Here is a 13,221-nt window from a genome sequence, read left to right on the forward strand (position 1 = left end):
GTGTTTGTTGAACATCTTTGTTTTCTGATCTATTATTTCAAATAAATGATTAATTTAATTGTAAAAAAAAAAAAATGTTTTACATATGTTTTTGTTTTGCAGTCACAGGATAACAGATTATAACCTCTGATCATTAGATCATCATTATTAATATTAGTTGGTTACCCAGCCCTGATCCAGTCAGGGAGATTTGCTGTGCGATCATCATATGATGATGCGGACAGAGTGCCATATTGGTGTACTTACAGCAGGGATGGGCAACTGTCAGTCAGGATCTCAACTTACTGTTGGGAGGTAGAATACACAAGGTGCAATACCCAATGGCCAGGTATATAAACATGTAGTAATCAAGGTCGAATTAAAGCCTTAGGGGCCCTCGTTGATTTTGTTAGTCTCACATAGATTTCATATTAAAAACTGCAAACATTTCTCTCCGCCCCATAGCAAAATGAGGAGAATTGCACCAAGTTAACTCTAAAACTAAAAATGTGCATTCAATTAGTTATAAAATTGCTAAATATTCTCTCTGCCCCATGGCAAAATGTGTAGAATTTCTGCAAACCAGCTTTAAAATAGCATTATTTTCTCTACACCCCATGTGTAGAATTGCACAACATTTTTTATGTAAAAAATTCTCTCCCCATCAAAGTTGACCATCCCTGACTTACAGTATACCTCTGGCAGCAGTCTGTTCTTCTGTTAGATTTGACATCTTGATTTAGATTGAACTGTCCTGGCAGGTTCCTTACCCAACCATGCGCTCATGTATTGACTTTGGGTGATTTCCTCTAGTCTAGTGGAATGAGATGTTCTGTTCCGTTTGCACAGCTGTTCGTGTGATGCAGACAGCACAAGAACGAACTCATTTTCATCTGAAGTCAGAGAAACCTCTCAGAATATTTACACATTCTGTATTTAACATAAGGGCGTTTTAGGACATTGGTTATCACCCTAATAAAACAGACTTAAGTGTTTAAGACATTATGTTCATAGGGAGATAACCAGACTAAGCAGTTTTCTTCTGCACTTTGAATCTTATATTTTCAAAGTGATAATTAGCTTCCGTCCTTGAATGTTCTGTAGACAAATGAATGGGTGTACGGCCTACTATAGAGAATCAACATGTTCCCAACCAAGTGTTCCTGACTTGCGTAAATGAACCCAATCTGTTCCACAGAAGGCTATGAGCCTTCAACAGGCTGTTAGTTGCATTCGTTACCACATTATCTAGGGACCACGTCATGTGAAATCTACAGCAACCCCATGCACATATGTGTCATGTCACAATGAAAGCTTGTTTTCCAGTAAAGTTTTTAAAGAACGCTTTCTTTCTTCAAAGGGATCAAGTGAAAGTAGGCTAAATTACACAGTGTTTGTTAGAAACCCGATTGCTCCAGTCCAGGGGCTTTGCACTAGTATGGGGTTATGAAACCGCTTAGGAAAGCCAACCAGATCCTTATGTTGACACAAACAGGGGAACAACAAGCATTTAACAAGGTGAGTGACACAGCCTGTGCCAAGCCGTTCCCTCCCCCTTGGCCCTAGAAGTTTGCAGATCTAAAGGGTATTGGGGAAGTATGCAGTGTAGAGGTGGAGCTTCCACCATATTGCTTCCACCTCTGCTAACATCGAAGGGTTACTTAGGGCCAAGGAGGAAGAAGGGGCAGGGAGTGAATTGGGACCGAAGGGTTACTTAGGGCCAAGGAGGAAGAAGGGGCAGGGAGTGAATTGGGACCGAAGGGTTACTTAGGGCCAAGGAGGAAGAAGGGGCAGGGAGTGAATTGGGACCGACCATGAGATAGTTAGAGGACATAAAAAATAGATATAATAACGATTTATTATCACTTACACCAGGTAGGTGCAGTGAAATGCGTTGTTTTACAGGGTCAGCCATAGTAGTAAGCCACGCCTGGAGCAAATTAGGGTTAAGTGCCTTGCTCAAGGGCACATCGACAGATTTTTCACCTTGTCAGCTTGGGTATTCAAACCAGCAACTTTTCAGTTACTGGCCTAACACTCTAACCCCTAGGCTACCTGCCGCCCTGTATCTGTCGCATTATTTGTATCTGTCCCATTATGGCAAATGTGAGAGCACGGGCAGGGCCATTGAGGCCATCTCCATTTTGAAGTAGTCAATTTTCTTCTTCTGCTGCATCTATGAGTTGGTAAACAAACTGAAAAGGTGCATACTGCCACCTGGAGTGTGTTGTTTGAACAGGTATAACGCCAAGTTTGGCAATTTACTGCCACCTGCAGTTGTGGAATGTTTGCTCACAAGTATAATTCATTGGCTGATCCCTCCTGATGACCTGGATGGAATTATGTGATCCTTCCCTAACCCACAGGAAGTCCGACCCAGTTGACTACTTCAAAATGGTGAAAGTCCTCAATGGCGCTTCCCATACTAAAACAGACTTTTGGGCACTAGAGTCCTCTATCTATCTCTATGGGAGCCCAGGGCCCATATACTCTGAAACGCTTTGTGAATGAGTGCTGATCTAGAATCAGTTTTTAGAGAGAGAGAGAGAGACTGTAGGGAGTTCTACCTGGAGACAAAACAATCACACAGATCCTCCTTCTCCTCTCTCCTTTCTTCTCATCCACTGTTGGACTAACTCCAGACATGTATCTCACATGAAAAACCATCCGCCACCGACCTCCCCCCTTTCCTGTATAATATAACCAGAACAAAATGCCTCCTTCATTCTGAAATAGCCCACTGACAAAAATCTCCCTGCTTTTCTCTGTTTTCATAAAGGGACTCACGTACCAGGGGAAAGAAAGGCTCTACTGTTTCCCTTTCTGAATGACTTTCTGGTTTTCCATAGAATTCCATATCTTTTGTTATTGCAGGACCATTTTGAAATAGGTACAAAAGCAAAGGGGAAAGGGAAGAACGAGGGTGTATGCTGTTTCAGGAGGATGGAGAGCACATGGTCGACGGGCGATGCCTTCGGAATCTGGAGAATGTTGGAGATTATTTCTTAATTTTGTGTGTAAAGGGAAAAGGAATACAGGATGTGAATGCTGCAGGTGTTATGTGACATGGGGCAGCTTTCCACTAAAATCTGATAATGTTCATGTGTCTCTTTTGACACTGTGACAGACAACAGGACAATGTTGCATGCTACCACACAGATAACTTGGTAATAAACCCGAGCTTGGGTTTCTCCTTGATGCCTTTACTCCAAGGAATGCTTTGAGTATGTATCATTACTTTTAGGGGAAATGTATGTAGCCCAGTGTGGTGGTTTAGTTATGTAGCCCAGTTATGTAGTCTAGTGTGGTGGTTTAGTTATGTAGCCCAGTTATGTAGTCTAGTGTAGTGGTTTAGTTATGTAGTCTAGTGTGGTGGTTTAGTTATGTAGCCCAGTTATGTAGTCTAGTGTGGTGGTTTAGTTATGTAGCCCAGTTATGTAGTCTAGTGTAGTGGTTTAGTTATGTAGTCTAGTGTAGTGGTTTAGTTATGTAGTCCAGTTATGTAGTCTAGTGTGGTGGTTTAGTTATGTAGTCTAGTGTAGTGGTTTAGTTATGTAGCCCAGTTATGTAGTCTAGTGTAGTGGTTTAGTTATGTAGTCTAGTGTAGTGGTTTAGTTATGTAGCCCAGTTATGTAGTCTAGTGTAGTGGTTTAGTTATGTAGCCCAGTTATGTAGTCTAGTGTGGTGGTTTAGTTATGTAGTCTAGTGTGGTGGTTTAGTTATGTAGTCTAGTGTGGTGGTTTAGTTATGTAGTCTAGTTATGTAGTCTAGTGTGGTGGTTTAGTTATGTAGTCTAGTGTGGTGGTTTAGTTATGTAGTGTAGTGTGGTGGTTTAGTTATGTAGTCTAGTTATGTAGTCTAGTGTGGTGGTTTAGTTATGTAGTCTAGTGTGGTGGTTTAGTTATGTAGTCTAGTGTGGTGGTTTAGTTATGTAGTCTAGTTATGTAGTCTAGTGTGGTGGTTTAGTTATGTAGTCTAGTGTAGTGGTTTAGTTATGTAGCCCAGTTATGTAGTCTAGTGTAGTGGTTTAGTTATGTAGTCTAGTGTAGTGGTTTAGTTATGTAGCCCAGTTATGTAGTCTAGTGTGGTAGTTTAGTTATGTAGCCCAGTTATGTAGTCTAGTGTAGTGGTTTAGTTATGTAGCCCAGTTATGTAGTCTAGTGTGGTGGTTTAGTTATGTAGCCCAGTTATGTAGTCTAGTGTAGTGGTTTAGTTATGTAGTCTAGTGTAGTGGTTTAGTTATGTAGCCCAGTTATGTAGTCTAGTGTGGTGGTTTAGTTATGTAGCCCAGTTATGTAGTCTAGTGTAGTGGTTTAGTTATGTAGTCTAGTGTAGTGGTTTAGTTATGTAGCCCAGTTATGTAGTCTAGTATAGTGGTTTAGTTATGTAGTCTAGTGTAGTGGTTTAGTTATGTAGCCCAGTTATGTAGTCTAGTGTGGTAGTTTAGTTATGTAGTCTAGTGTGGTGGTTTAGCTGTCAAAGGACACCAGAAACAAAATTGTAGACCTGCACCAGGCTGGGAAGACTGAATCTGCAATAGGTAAGCAGCTTGGTTTGAAGAAATCAACTGTGGGAGCAATTATTAGGAAATGGAAGACATACAAGACCACTTATAATCTCCCTCGATCTGGGGCTCCACGCAAGATCTCACCCCGTGGGGTCAAAATGATCACAAGAACGGTGAGCAAAAATCCCAGAACCACACGGGGGGACCTAGTGAATGACCTGCAGAGAGCTGGGACCAAAGTAACAAAGCCTACCATCAGTAACACACTACGCCGCCATGGACTCAAATCCTGCAGTGCCAGACGTGTCCCCCTGCTTAAGCCAGTACATGTCCAGGCCCGTCTGAAGTTTGCTAGAGTGCATTTGGATGATCCAAAAGAGGATTGGGAGAATGTCATATGGTCAGATGAAACCAAAATATAACTTTTTGGTAAAAACTAAACTCCTCGTGTTTGGAGGACAAAGAATGCTGAGTTGCATCCAAAGAACACCATACCTACTGTGAAGCATGGGTGTGGAAACATCATGCTTTGGAGCTGTTTTTCTGCAAAGAGACCAGGACGACTGATCCGTGTAAAGGAAAGAATGAATGGGGCCATGTATCGTGAGATTTTGAGTGAAAACCTCCTTCCATCAGCAAGGGCATTGAAGATGAAATGTGGCTCGGTCTTTCAACATGACAATGATCCCAAACACACCGCCCGGGCAACGAAGGAGTGGCTTCGTAAAAAGCATTTCAAGGTCCTGGAGTGGCCTAGCCAGTCTCCAGATCTCAACCCCATAGAAAATCTTTGGAGGGAGTTGAGAGTCCGTGTTGCCCAGCGACAGCCCCAAAACATCACTGCTCTAGAGGAGATCTGCATGGAGGAATGGGCCAAGATACCAGCAACAGTGTGTGAAAACCTTGTGAAGACTACAGAAAACGTTTGACCTGTGTCATTGCCAACAAAGGGTATATAACAAAGTATTGAGAAACTTTTGTTATTGACCAAATACAAATTTTCCACCATATTTTGCAAATAAATTCATTAAAAATCCTACAATGTGATTGTCTGGATTTTTTTTCCTCATTTTGTCTGTCATAGTTGACGTGTACCTATGATGAAAATTACAGGCCTCTCTCATCTTTTTAAGTGGGAGAACTTGCACAATTGGTGGCTGACTAAATACTTTTCCCCCCCACTGTACATAAGAACAATGGTGCAAAACTAATAAAAATAATTATTTTATAACAAATTAGCTTTCTCCCACATTGGATAGTGGTCGTTGTCTGCGGTTCAAAAACACATCAGTGCGCTGTTGAATTGCCGGCTTCTCCTAGACCATGTTGCTATGTGCATAATAGCAGTTAACCAGCACATTGGTGTTGAGAACAATGCGGCGGAGGCAGCAGCAGAATGAGGAGATGAGAAAACAGCCCTTACCTTAGTGGCTGACCAGACCGCACACGCGTGTGATTTTCTGGATTTTTTTTCCTCATTTTGTCTGTCATAGTTGACGTGTACCTATGATGAAAATTACAGGCCTCTCTCATCTTTTTAAGTGGGAGAACTTGCACAATTGGTGGCTGACTAAATACTTTTCTTTACCCACTGTATGTAGCCCCAGTTATGTAGTCTAGTGTAGTGGTTTAGTTATGTAGTCTAGTGTAGTGGTTTAGTTATGTAGTCTAGTGTGGTGGTTTAGTTATGTAGTCTAGTGTGGTGGTTTAGTTAGGTAGCCCAGTTATGTAGTCTAGTGTAGTGGTTTAGTTATGTAGTCTAGTTATGTAGTCTAGTGTAGTAGTCTAGTGTAGTAGTCTAGTGTAGTGGTTTAGTTATGTAGTCTAGTGTAGTGGTTTAGTTATGTAGTCTAGTGTAGTGGTTTAGTTATGTAGTCTAGTTATGTAGTTTAGTGTAGTGGTTTAGTTATGTAGTCTAGTGTGGTGGTTTAGTTATGTAGCCCAGTTATGTAGTCTAGTGTAGTGGTTTAGTTATGTAGCCCAGTTATGTAGTCTAGTGTAGTGGTTTAGTTATGTAGTCTAGTGTAGTGGTTTAGTTATGTAGCCCAGTTATGTAGTCTAGTGTAGTGGTTTAGTTATGTAGTCTAGTGTAGTGGTTTAGTTATGTAGCCCAGTTATGTAGTCTAGTGTAGTGGTTTAGTTATGTAGTCTAGTGTGGTGGTTTAGTTATGTAGCCCAGTTATGTAGTCTAAAGTAGTGGTTTAGTTATGTAGCCCAGTTATGTAGTCTAGTCTAGTGGTTTAGTTATGTAGTCTAGTGTAGTGGTTTAGTTATGTAGCCCAGTTATGTAGTCTAGTGTAGTGGTTTAGTTATGTAGTCTAGTGTGGTGGTTTAGTTATGTAGCCCAGTTATGTAGTCTAAAGTAGTGGTTTAGTTATGTAGCCCAGTTATGTAGTCTAGTGTAGTGGTTTAGTTATGTAGTCTAGTGTAGTGGTTTAGTTATGTAGTCTAGTGTGGTGGTTTAGTTATGTAGCCCAGTTATGTAGTCTAGTGTAGTGGTTTAGTTATGTAGTCTAGTGTAGTGGTTTAGTTATGTAGCCCAGTTATGTAGTCTAGTGTAGTGGTTTAGTTATGTAGTCTGGTGTGGTGGTTTAGTTATGTAGCCCAGTTATGTAGTCTAGTGTAGTGGTTTAGTTATGTAGCCCAGTTATGTAGTCTAGTGTAGTGGTTTAGTTATGTAGTCTAGTGTAGTGGTTTAGTTATGTAGTCTAGTGTGGTGGTTTAGTTATGTAGCCCAGTTATGTAGTCTAGTGTAGTGGTTTAGTTATGTAGCCCAGTTATGTAGTCTAGTGTAGTGGTTTAGTTATGTAGTCTAGTGTGGTGGTTTAGTTATGTAGACCAGTTATGTAGTCTAGTGTGGTAGTTTAGTTATGTAGCCCAGTTATGTAGTCTAGTGTGGTGGTTTAGTTATGTAGTCTAGTGTGGTGGTTTAGTTATTTAGCCCAGTTATGTAGTCTAAAGTAGTGGTTTAGTTATGTAGCCCAGTTATGTAGTCTAGTGTAGTGGTTTAGTTATGTAGTCTAGTGTAGTGGTTTAGTTATGTAGCCCAGTTATGTAGTCTAGTGTAGTGGTTTAGTTATGTAGTCTAGTGTAGTGGTTTAGTTATGTAGCCCAGTTATGTAGTCTAGTGTAGTGGTTTAGTTATGTAGTCTAGTGTGGTGGTTTAGTTATGTAGCCCAGTTATGTAGTCTAAAGTAGTGGTTTAGTTATGTAGCCCAGTTATGTAGTCTAGTGTAGTGGTTTAGTTATGTAGTCTAGTGTAGTGGTTTAGTTATGTAGTCTAGTGTGGTGGTTTAGTTATGTAGCCCAGTTATGTAGTCTAGTGTAGTGGTTTAGTTATGTAGTCTAGTGTAGTGGTTTAGTTATGTAGCCCAGTTATGTAGTCTAGTGTAGTGGTTTAGTTATGTAGTCTGGTGTGGTGGTTTAGTTATGTAGCCCAGTTATGTAGTCTAGTGTAGTGGTTTAGTTATGTAGCCCAGTTATGTAGTCTAGTGTAGTGGTTTAGTTATGTAGTCTAGTGTAGTGGTTTAGTTATGTAGTCTAGTGTGGTGGTTTAGTTATGTAGCCCAGTTATGTAGTCTAGTGTAGTGGTTTAGTTATGTAGCCCAGTTATGTAGTCTAGTGTAGTGGTTTAGTTATGTAGTCTAGTGTGGTGGTTTAGTTATGTAGCCCAGTTATGTAGTCTAGTGTGGTAGTTTAGTTATGTAGCCCAGTTATGTAGTCTAGTGTGGTGGTTTAGTTATGTAGTCTAGTGTGGTGGTTTAGTTATTTAGCCCCAGTTATGTAGTCTAGTGTAGTGGTTTAGTTATGTAGTCTAGTGTAGTGGTTTAGTTATGTAGTCTAGTGTAGTGGTTTAGTTATGTAGCCCAGTTATGTAGTCTAGTGTAGTGGTTTAGTTATGTAGTCTAGTGTAGTGGTTTAGTTATGTAGTCCAGTTATGTAGTCTAGTGTAGTGGTTTAGTTATGTAGTCTAGTGTAGTGGTTTAGTTATGTAGCCCAGTTATGTAGTCTAGTGTAGTGGTTTAGTTATGTAGTCTAGTGTAGTGGTTTAGTTGTGTAGCCCAGTTATGTAGTCTAGTGTGGTGGTTTAGTTATGTAGCCCAGATATGTAGTCTAGTTTGGTGGTTTAGTTATGTAGCCCAGTTATGTAGTCTAGTGTGGTGGTTTGGTTATGTAGCCCCAGTTATGTAGTCTAGTGTAGTGGTTTAGTTATGTAGTCTAGTGTGGTGGTTTAGTTATGTAGCCCAGTTATGTAGTCTAGTGTAGTGGTTTAGTTATGTAGTCTAGTGTAGTGGTTTAGTTATGTAGTCTGGTGTGGTGGTTTAGTTATGTAGCCCAGTTATGTAGTCTATTGTAGTGGTTTAGTTATGTAGCCCAGTTATGTAGTCTAGTGTGGTGGTTTAGTTACAGTGAGGGAAAAAAGTATTTGATCCCCTGCTGATTTTGTACGTTTGCCCACTGACAAAGAAATTATCAGTCTATAATGTTAATGGTAGGTTTATTTGAACAGTGAGAGACAGAATAACAACAAAAAAATCCAGAAAAACGCATGTCAAAAATGTTATAAATTGATTTGCATTTTAATGAGGGAAATAAGTATTTGACCCCCTCTCAATCAGAAAGATTTCTGGCTCCCAGGTGTCATTTATACAGGTAACGAGCTGAGATTAGGAGCACACTCTTAAAGGGAGTGCTCCTAATCTCAGCTTGTTAACTGTATAAAAGACACCTGTCCACAGAAGCAATCAATCAATCAGATTCCAAACTCTCCACCATGGCCAAGACCAAAGAGCTCTCCAAGGATGTCAGGGACAAGATTGTAGACCTACACAAGGCTGGAATGGGCTACAAGACCATCGCCAAGCAGCTTGGTGAGAAGCTGACAACAGTTGGTGCGATTATTCGCAAATGGAAGAAACACAAAAGAACTGTCAATCTCCCTCGGCCTGGGGCTCCATGCAAGATCTCACCTCGTGGAGTTGCAATTATCATGAGAACGGTGAGGAATCAGCCCAGAACTACACGGGAGGATCTTGTCAATGATCTCAAGGCAGCTGGAACCATAGTCACCACAAAAACAATTGGTAACACACTACGCCGTGAAGGACTGAAATCCTGCAGCGCCCGCAAGGTCCCCCTGCTCAAGAAAGCACATATACAGGGCCGTCTGAAATTTGCCAATGAACATCTGAATGATTCAGAGGAGAATTGGGTGAAAGTGTTGTGGTCAGATGAGACCAAAATGGAGCTCTTTGGCATCAACTCAACTCGCCGTGTTTGGAGGAGGAGGAATGCTGCCTATGACCCCAAGAACACCATCCCCACCGTCAAACATGGAGGTGGAAACATTATGCTTTGGGGGTGTTTTTCTGCTAAGGGGACAGGACAACTTCACAGCATCAAAGGGACAATGAACGGGGCCATGTACCGTCAAATCTTGGGTGAGAACCTCCTTCCCTCAGCCAGGGCATTGAAAATGGGTCGTGGATGGATATTCCAGCATGGCCAAGGCAACAAAGGAGTGGCTCAAGAAGAAGCACATTAAGGTCCTGGAGTGGCCTAGCCAGTCTCCAGACCTTAATCCCATAGAAAATCTGTGGAGGGAGCTGAAGGTTCGAGTTGCCAAACGTCAGTCTTGAAACCTTAATGACTTGGAGAAGATCTGCAAAGAGGGGTGGGACAAAATCCCTCCTGAGATGTGTGCAAACCTGGTGGCCAACTACAAGAAATGTCTGACCTCTCTGATTGCCAACAAGAGTTTTGCCACCAAGTACTAAGTGATGTTTTGCAGAGGGGTCAAATACTTATTTCCCTCATTAAAATGCAAATCAATTTATAAGAAATATAGTTATGTAGTCTAATGTGGTGGTTTAGTTATGTAGCCCAGTTATGTAGTCTAGTGTGGTGGTTTTGTTATGTAGCCCAGTTATGTAGTCTAGTGTAGTGGTTTAGTTATGTAGTCTAGTGTGGTGGTTTAGTTATGTAGCCCAGTTATGTAGTCTAGTGTAGTGGTTTAGTTATGTAGTCTAGTGTGGTGGTTTAGTTATGTAGCCCAGTTATGTAGTCTAGTGTGGTGGTTTAGTTATGTAGTCTAGTGTGGTGGTTTAGTTATGTAGCCCAGTTATGTAGTCTAGTGTAGTGGTTTAGTTATGTAGTCTAGTGTAGTGGTTTAGTTATGTAGTCTAGTGTAGTGGTTTAGTTATGTAGCCCAGTTATGTAGTCTAGTGTGGTGGTTTAGTTGTGTAGCCCAGTTATGTAGTCTAGTGTAGTGGTTTAGTTATGTAGTCTAGTGTAGTGGTTTAGTTATGTAGTCTAGTGTAGTGCTTTAGTTATGTAGTCTAGTGTAGTGGTTTAGTTATGTAGCCCAGTTATGTAGTCTAGTGTGGTGGTTTAGTTATGTAGTCTAGTGTAGTAGTTTAGTTATGTAGCCCAGTTATGTAGTCTAGTGTAGTGGTTTAGTTATGTAGTCTAGTGTAGTGGTTTAGTTATGTAGTCTAGTGTAGTGGTTTAGTTATGTAGCCCAGTTATGTAGTCTAGTGTGGTGGTTTAGTTATGTAGCCCAGTTATGTAGTCTAGTGTAGTGGTTTAGTTATGTAGTCTAGTGTGGTGGTTTAGTTATGTAGCCCAGTTATGTAGTCTAGTGTAGTGGTTTAGTCATGTAGTCTAGTGTGGTGGTTTAGTTATGTAGCCCAGTTATGTAGTCTAGTGTAGTGGTTTAGTTATGTAGTCTAGTGTAGTGGTTTAGTTATGTAGTCTAGTGTAGTGGTTTAGTTATGTAGCCCAGTTATGTAGTCTAGTGTGGTGGTTTAGTTATGTAGCCCAGTTATGTAGTCTAGTGTAGTGGTTTAGTTATGTAGTCTAGTGTAGTGGTTTAGTTATGTAGTCTAGTGTGGTGGTTTAGTTATGTAGCCCAGTTATGTAGTCTAGTGTAGTGGTTTAGTTATGTAGTCTAGTGTGGTGGTTTAGTTATGTAGTCTAGTGTGGTGGTTTAGTTATGTAGCCCAGTTATGTAGTCTAGTGTGGTGGTTTAGTTATGTAGCCCAGTTATGTAGTCTAGTGTAGTGGTTTAGTTATGTAGTCTAGTGTAGTGGTTTAGTTATGTAGCCCAGTTATGTAGTCTAGTGTGGTGGTTTAGTTATGTAGCCCAGTTATGTAGTCTAGTGTGGTGGTTTAGTTATGTAGCCCAGTTATGTAGTCTAGTGTGGTGGTTTAGTTATGTAGCCCAGTTATGTAGTCTAGTGTAGTGGTTTAGTTATGTAGTCTAGTGTGGTGGTTTAGTTATGTAGCCCAGTTATGTAGTCTAGTGTGGTGGTTTAGTTATGTAGCCCAGTTATGTAGTCTAGTGTGGTGGTTTAGTTATGTAGCCCAGTTATGTAGTCTAGTGTGGTGGTTTAGTTATGTAGCCCAGTTATGTAGTCTAGTGTAGTGGTTTAGTTATGTAGCCCAATTATGTAGTCTTGTGTGGTGGTTTAGTTATGTAGCCCAGTTATGTAGTCTAGTGTAGTGGTTTAGTTATGTAGCCCAGTTATGTAGTCTAGTGTAGTGGTTTAATTATTTAGTCTAGTGTGGTGGTTTAGTTATGTATCCCAGTTATGTAGTCTAGTGTGGTGGTTTAGTTATGTAGTCTAGTGTGGTGGTTTAGTTATGTAGCCCAGTTATGTAGTCTAGTGTAGTGGTTTAGTTATGTAGTCTAGTGTAGCAGTTTAGTTATGTAGTCTAGTGTAGTGGTTTAGTTATGTAACCCAGTTATGTAGTCTAGTGTGGTGGTTTAGTTATGTAGCCCAGTTATGTAGTCTAGTGTAGTGGTTTAGTTATGTAGTCTAGTGTAGTGGTTTAGTTATGTAGTCTAGTGTAGTGGTTTAGTTATGTAGCCCAGTTATGTAGTCTAGTGTGGTGGTTTAGTTATGTAGCCCAGTTATGTAGTCTAGTGTAGTGGTTTAGTTATGTAGTCTAGTGTGGTGGTTTAGTTATGTAGCCCAGTTATGTAGTCTAGTGTAGTGGTTTAGTTATGTAGTCTAGTGTGGTGGTTTAGTTATGTAGCCCAGTTATGTAGTCTAGTGTAGTGGTTTAGTTATGTAGTCTAGTGTAGTGGTTTAGTTATGTAGTCTAGTGTAGTGGTTTAGTTATGTAGTCTAGTGTAGTGGTTTAGTTATGTAGCCCAGTTATGTAGTCTAGTGTAGTGGTTTAGTTATGTAGTCTAGTGTAGTGGTTTAGTTATGTAGTCTAGTGTGGTGGTTTAGTTATGTAGCCCAGTTATGTAGTCTAGTGTAGTGGTTTGGCAGGTAGCTTAGTGGTTAAGAGCGTTGTGCCAGTAACCGAAAGGTCGCTGGTTCTAATCCCCGAGCCAACTAGGTGAAAAATCTGTCGATGTGCCCTTGAGCAAGGCACTTAACCCTAATTGCTCCTGTAAGTCGCTCTGGATAAGAGCGTCTGCTAAATAATGTAAATGTAAATGTAGTCTAGTGTGGTGGTTTAGTTATGTAGCCCAGTTATGTAGTCTAGTGTAGTGGTTTAGTTATGTAGTCTAGTGTGGTGGTTTAGTTATGTAGCCCAGCCCAGTCTGTACTTAGCTTGGCTGACGCGACGCACGTGACTCACAGCGCAGGGAGAGTTATGAACACACCAGTCTGGAAAAGAGGCTGTTTGTTAATGCAATATTCACTCAGAAATTGTGCAACGGGTTTGATTGGTTCAAATTTGTTTTTTTCCTCTGGGGTTGAGACCTCTCATTGTTT

This window comes from Coregonus lavaretus (genome assembly GCF_964263955.1).
Source record: "Coregonus lavaretus genome assembly, chromosome: 25".
Classification (NCBI taxonomy): domain Eukaryota; kingdom Metazoa; phylum Chordata; class Actinopteri; order Salmoniformes; family Salmonidae; genus Coregonus; species Coregonus lavaretus.